Source organism: Liolophura sinensis, chromosome 7 (genome assembly GCF_032854445.1).
Source record: "Liolophura sinensis isolate JHLJ2023 chromosome 7, CUHK_Ljap_v2, whole genome shotgun sequence".
In the NCBI taxonomy this organism is placed as follows: Eukaryota; Metazoa; Mollusca; class Polyplacophora; order Chitonida; family Chitonidae; genus Liolophura; species Liolophura sinensis.
In genome coordinates, this window is record NC_088301.1 from 27,414,471 (window position 1) to 27,421,714 (window position 7,244).

Genomic DNA, 7,244 nt, shown 5'->3' on the forward strand with positions numbered 1-7,244 from the left:
ATGCGAGCGACATTGTTTAACTTCGCATTAAGGCTTTAATCAGAACGGCGTGGTTTCCAGTCCTTGATACTTGTAATCCGATGCTGGCATGATGAAGTCTACCGCTGAATGAATTACTTCAGGTGTTGTTATAGTGATGCTATTTCCTCTCCTCGCTCAGCATTCTTAGATGTGAGGATAAGACTAAATTCAGTTTGTGGTTTAGTCAACGTTATCTGGTCTCCAGTTTACAGTTCTGTAAGGGAACAATTAAAGAATTCCTGATAGAAATTGCCTAAACAGGAAGTCTGTGATTTACTTTATTTTCGGAAGCTCCATGGTTTAATCTCGCTATATATAAGCGCTTTGGAGATCTGCTGGATGTGAGGGGTTTGTTTACTATCACCAAGTAAAGCGATAGCCATAGAAAAATATTTACTTATTTATTTGATTGGTGTTTTACGCCGTACTCAAGAATATTTCACTTATACGACGGCGGCCGTAGAAAAGTATCCATCCTTATTAAATAGAGGGGCCTCCGTGGTCTAGTGGAGTTCAAGTCGACCTCATGATGACTTTCTCCGCGATTGTTGGTGCTAAGCAAAACCGTGGGTTTCCTCACATCATGTATGACTGACCGACTTCGATAAAGGGAAATATTCTTTGAATACTGCGTAAAACCTCAATCCATAAATCAAATAAAACCTTATTAAATAAGTGGTAGAACCTTTTTTCTGTTACTAAACCCTTGAGAAGATTTGGCGAATGTAAGGTTTGTGTACGAGCCCCAAGGTATTGTCTGTTGCCATATCTACGTAAGTGCGCAATTTTTCGCTACTCGACACTGCACCTCCTTCCTGGTGTAAAATCGTTCGGAGAACGTTTGTGGTGAAAATCTATGGACAGACATACTCATGACAAAAACATACAGAAATTCCTTCCTTTATTTATGTAGTTCGATTGCTTGAAATGCTGTTCTCAAAAACGATGCTTCCATGACATTGCCTTAGTGGTATAAATGATATACGCAGTTTGTCGTGAATGATACATCAGTTCCATCAACACCCGCCTGCGTGCTTTAAGTGACCCGAGCTTTTAATAGTGCTTATTGTCTGTCATTTACTCGGATCAGAGAGCTGTCACATGTCGGGATTTATTCACGCATCAAAGTGAAAACTTCAATAGGATTGTTTCAACTAAAGCGCAGTATCAATGATCCATGCGAACGCCAGAATGATATGTGTATACATGATGTCGACCATATATCACGGATCGGAGCCGTGAGAAAAAACGTCTTAGTGAGAAGAAAAATTTGACCAAGCGACTAACAAGAGGCAATAAACTTTGATCTCATGTCCGAGTGACAAACCAGAGAGTCAACAACATTCGTCAACTGTAGAAAAAATCAGATCGCGTTAAAGGTATGAAACCCTTTTTTTTCACACTAAGATGAGATTATTCTATATACTATCCTCTCAATTAGGATCAAACACATGCTGTGAACTTTCAGTCCCTCCTAAGAGCCATAATAGCTGGATCGGAGAGTTAATTTATATGCAAATGATGTGGTATATCATCACTAATAGGAAGATACATATAAAAATGAACGTATACGTGTCGAATACATATTGAGAGACTGACTGAAGTCTTTTACCGGTCCCATTTCACACGCACACACTCACCGGGTGGCAAACGGAAAATGTAATGTCAATTATACAGATTTTGACAGCTGTGAAATCTACACCTGCAACTTTGAAGAAGCAAATGACATCTGAGTAGAGTATTTGGTGAGTTTTTACATTGAAGATAAATTATCTTATCAAGAGAATGCTTCATCCCATGCATTTGTAATATCTCGACTGACTTACTACTGATATAAACATTATTTCGTACAGAGAAAGCGATTCACGCACTCTAGTTTAAATTACACATGTAGCGCCCGATTCCTTTGTGCATGAAATGTATATCAGGAATCGCTTCACAGCTACTAATCGACCTTTTTGGTGATCTGATGAAAAAGGGTTTTTGCAGAAACCCATCATGGCAGTGCCCGTTGAAAAGATTTGGAACGTCACCATTGTGTAGTTTGCGTACAGGTTCCTAGTTAAAATGAAAAATTGCAGGGTGGGATTTCCAAGGCATTGCTGGGTTCCCACCCCTCCCCCATCAGATCCTTCAACATGTAAAGAACTGTTTTACTGTCACTAATCGACTCTTTTGGACCGCTGGTGGATATAAGATTTGTACAGGTGAGCGCAAACCGAGGGAAACTCAAGACCCTTTTCAGGTTGCTACCAGACCCTTCCATGTACTTCCGTTGAGGGTGCCAGTTTGAGCTGGAATTGAACTCACAGTGACCGTAACCACGTTAACAACTCTGCCACAGAGCTTCCCTCCCCCGACCTCCCCTTCTCAGGTTGAAATTGACGGACCGGTTGATTGAAACTGATTATCAGCCAGACTGAAATTGATCGTGTTTTCTGCATTTGTCTCAACAGATTACATCGGCGATGTCATGCAGCATTGTAGACTGGCCCAGGATTTACCAATTCAGTCGTTTCCATGTTCTGGTAACTTACCAGTATTGCGCACGTATGCTGGAGTATATATGTATATGTTTATCAAAAGTACTAAGTATATGTTAAGCAAAATCCGGAAGATGTTTGAGCACAGACGAACATAAGTAGATAGTAAAGGTACTTTGTTTCAAATTACATATATACATATATTCCAAGGCTTGAATTATATAGTTCTTTGAAAAGGGCACCCGCCGGAAGTTGGGATGGAGGTCAGCATGTATGGAGGCTTAAGATCTCTCGACAGAAAAGTAATACGGCTCTATAATGTAACGTTAATCAATCGGCCTCTATACATTACGTAGTCTCTATACATTTTACAGGCCTGTAGACTGCATAAATTAAGTCTAGATCATGCAGCATTTTAATCGGCTTGCCAGATATACGTATTCGATCATAATTAACCGCTCAGCTTCGTGGGAGGTTTCGGAGTCCTTTCCTTTTTTCATATCACTTTATTGTAAAGCATCTTTCTTCGTAAATGACCATGAAAACGATTTCTTTATAGCAACGTAATTAAAAACCGTTTTTGTCAAAGGAATAGCAGCAGATTTTTTATAAAAGTGTTAACTCACGGTTGCCACATCCTCATTATATGTATTGACCCATCACGTTTGCATAATACCCTAAATGATCTAAAGCTTCGTCCATCGCTAAGTGCCTCATTTTCCCCCCGCTTCTGAGAGTTGCATTGATGTTAGAAAGATGTTTTGAAATTTGTACAGATGATGTCCACAGGAAAAATGCAAGCTCTAGCACAAAAAAGTTATATTTTGCTAAAAATGCTTTTTTTTGCCTAAAGTTTCGTCCACGATTAAGTGGTGACACCCCCCCCCCCCCCACTCTGAGAGTGATATTGATTTTAGAAAGGTGTTTAGAAAATTGTAGAAATGATATCCTTAAGGGAAAATGCACATTTTAACACCAAAAGTAGTGGGGGGGGGGGGTGGGGGGGGGGGGCGGCGTCATTAGTTTTAGGAGCTTTTAGGGTACTCATGGAGTACAGCATTTCTGTTCTTCTAGTGAAACCTGGCCTTCTCATCCGGCTGAAAGTGTGACAGTTGAGTAGTTTATTTGTTTGATTTGGCTTTTATGTCGTCTACCCGAGTCAGTGTGTTTATTGGCATGTAGCGTTCGGAATATTCCTCTATCATGAACATATTGTTTGCAACAGATGAAATGAGCTTGACAGTATATATTGAAAGTTTATTTATTTGTTTTTTTTTTGGGGGACAAAATCTTAGTATACAGTATCGTAAAGAAAGCAAATATATCCATTCTTCAATGTGTTTTAATTGATTTAGCACATATAGAGATGCGGACTAAATCCGATATTTCAAGGACAGGAAAATCCGAACATTTCCTCACAGCATTGTTGCGGTGCAGTGGTGATCGACAAGCGGCGGGCGTCTGTCCTGCGTATGTTTGTGCAGTCTCGCGTTCATTAAAAATAAACATAAAATTGATGCCAAAATCATATGAAAGAGCGTGAAAACTTTTTTGCAAATTAAGTGTTTAATCGTTTTTTTTTTTCTTTCAGGAGAAAAAGCTATTCGAAAATATTTCTGTATGCCATATTAAATGCCTGAATAAGAATGCGATGCATTTCATTGTAAATTTGTTGTTTATATCCAAACACATGCATTTAATCTGAATTATGATAATACTTAGGATTATATTAAAAATACTAATAAGATCAAAATCCAGGTTTAATACATTTTTAGTTGCAAAGACCAAATTCTAGTGCAAATATATTATTAAACATGTTTTACATCCTCATATATAACTTGATTTCGCAAATTATATCGTGACGTGGTCCCAAATACCCACCATACAAAAATCTTTAAAGGAAAATCGGAAAAATAATTGAGGACCACATTTACACATTACTGCTTTACCCCGAGCTCTCACCTTTCCTCCACCCATAAAACTGACCGTCATCGTTCTTGAATAATTCTTGATATGGCGCTAAACAAGAGTCAAATAAATTTCCTCTGTCTGTACCCGTTGTACCTCCATTTAACTACTTTTTCCAACACTATATAAAAGTTAGCCAGGATGGTTTAAAATCAAAGATATTTATAGGATAAGAAAAAGTTCTGACATTTTTATAACAGATCTAATTTATATGATTCCAACTCTTGAGCCCGGTTTATTTCATACGCATACATCTTGGTACACTTTCGTTAAAAAAGTAAACATCTTGATGAAATGCAGTTTATTATGTAAGTGACATCTTGTTTAAATGTGTGAGAAGGACTTGTTGACCTTCGGAGAGTATTTTTGTGTTGTCATTTGCCCCAGTGGACAAACATCCTAGTATTAACATTTATGAATAATTATTATTGCTATAAAATGATGAAAGATGCTTGAGAAGAAAGGCCATAAAGTACTTTTACTTATTTTTAGATTTTTAATGTCAGGATTGAAAGATGGATTTGATGGAACATATTCATAATGCATATGTAGGTGTACGTCGCACAACTTTTTCTACACCTTTATGCTTCTTCCTAAATGAAATATTTGTGAACTTAACTCTTGTATAATGTTTGTCTAAGAGAAATAAGCAGATTTTGAACACCTGTTTTAGGGCCAGAGAGAAATCAGTGTACCTTCTCGACGTAAACAGATTCTGTTCATTTATTTAGTTTGTTTGATTGCTGTTTCACGCCATACTCAAGAATATTTTACAGCTCATATATATACAGGATCCTCAAACACATTCATGAAATAAATTTTCTAACAGCGAGGTCTGGCGTTAAGAAGAAACTGTACCCACGTTCATGCTTTTTAGATGTTTTAGGGCTAATCTGGAAAATTTCTCTTCATGCTTGCCGATTTTCACACACAATTTATAAATCTGTTTTTTTTTTGTTTTTTTTTTTTTTGCTATGTGTAGGCCTTCCGGTCTGAGATTTGCAGGTGGACCTCATACGTTGATCGCTTGGAATAAGACTTAATCAGGATATATGTCTGAAATACTTGATACAAAGCTCGTCTGGTCTATATACAGGCCATTCAACGTATATATCTTAACCAGATGCCACATCCGCCATTTGCAGTTGAGATTCGCTCCCGATATTGAAGAGGTTTTGAATATTATGCCGATAGCACTGCGATGATTTGAAGTGTTTAAAAAATATCCACCCCGTGAAAGAAAAGATCTGGTTCACTCCCATGCAAGTTATGTTATACGAAAGGCTTAAAAACAATACTTTTGGAACACTTTACATGGCATTCGAGATCACGCGCTTTTCTACGTGATTCTACGGTACCGATGCAAATTTCTACCCATGGTGTAAAAACCAAGCACCTACCTGTAACTGAATTAATCAAAAACATCCAAAATAAAAATGCACGAAATATGCAAAAAATATTTACTCACGAATAATGAATATTAAGTTATTCAACATGGCGGCACCCACGAATGACAGCATTCGAAGAAGAGCTCGAAGAAGTAATCGTGTATGTCAAGGCAAACGGTTGCGTTTCTGTGGAGTTAGAGGCAAAGCAGGCCACCGCTCTTCGCGCGGCATATAAGTAAAAAGATGCAGTTTAATCGACGAGGTATGGTAAAAGTCCTATGCCTTCAGGTTATCCAGCATCCAGAACGCAGTGAGGCACCTACGATAACTATCCCCTCTGAATTCTGTTATGCAAAATCAAGTGGTCAAAGTGTAAATATATTTAAATTGCTATGGTTCAGCTTGAGCTCGGACAGAGATGATGATAATAGCCGCGAACGCCTGTAAATAGCGCACTGCTCAACAGTTCGATACGTTCGCCATCACGTGCAGTTGTTTACAGAAGACGAAAGTAGTCATCTCAGAAGTGACGTAATGCACGAGCCTCGCTTTCGTAGTTGTTGTTGTAAAAAGCATGGCGCCCAAGTATGTTAGAGATGTAATCTCAACGGAGGCAGTAGGTACATTTCTATTTTAGAATGCTTACATGACACTTAGTTTTAAAGGAGAAGAAAATTTAAATATCAATCAAATACCATTGGAAAGAGTATGCATTTCCTCGCACGTGCATGCCATAAAAATTCTAATATGTACCTCTAGTTGATAAATTATAAATAAAGTCAGCGCCAAAATCCGCTGTGGGCGACTCCATCTTGCCTAAGAACTAGTTGTGAAGTCTTCTGTGTTAGGAGGAGAATTGCCGTCGGAAACCGCCGAAGTGCAGTTCGTACATTTCCGGTAGAACGCTTCTTCCCTGAAGGTAGCTAACAGTACAGTTCGTTTTCCGCTTGACGATCGGGAAACCGGAATGTTGGACGTAGGTTCCCAGTTTACACGAATAAGCCGGCAGTTTTAACGACTCTCATTGGCTGAGATGCAACACACCCCCAGCATAAATTACAGGGTGTTAAAGATGGAGGACCCGATGGACTCAGCTGTTTATGCCAGCTTTGCCGTTTTCCGGCCTTACCTGTTTGGCGAGGAAAAATGGCAAAATTATGCAGCGGGCACCAGCATATAGAAAAAATGTGCTTTTTTTTCAGCCTATAGTGTCATGTTTTTAAGTTTTCTTCTCCTTTAAGCCAAGGTTGTAGGCGTCGTGCAGTCTGTATCTACTGCGTTTTCATTTCCAACTTTCAACATATTATTACACGTACATGACCCTTACAGCTCACAGCGTAATATTTTGACTTTTGAAACCTTTTCCATTTAAAAACAAAAAGTT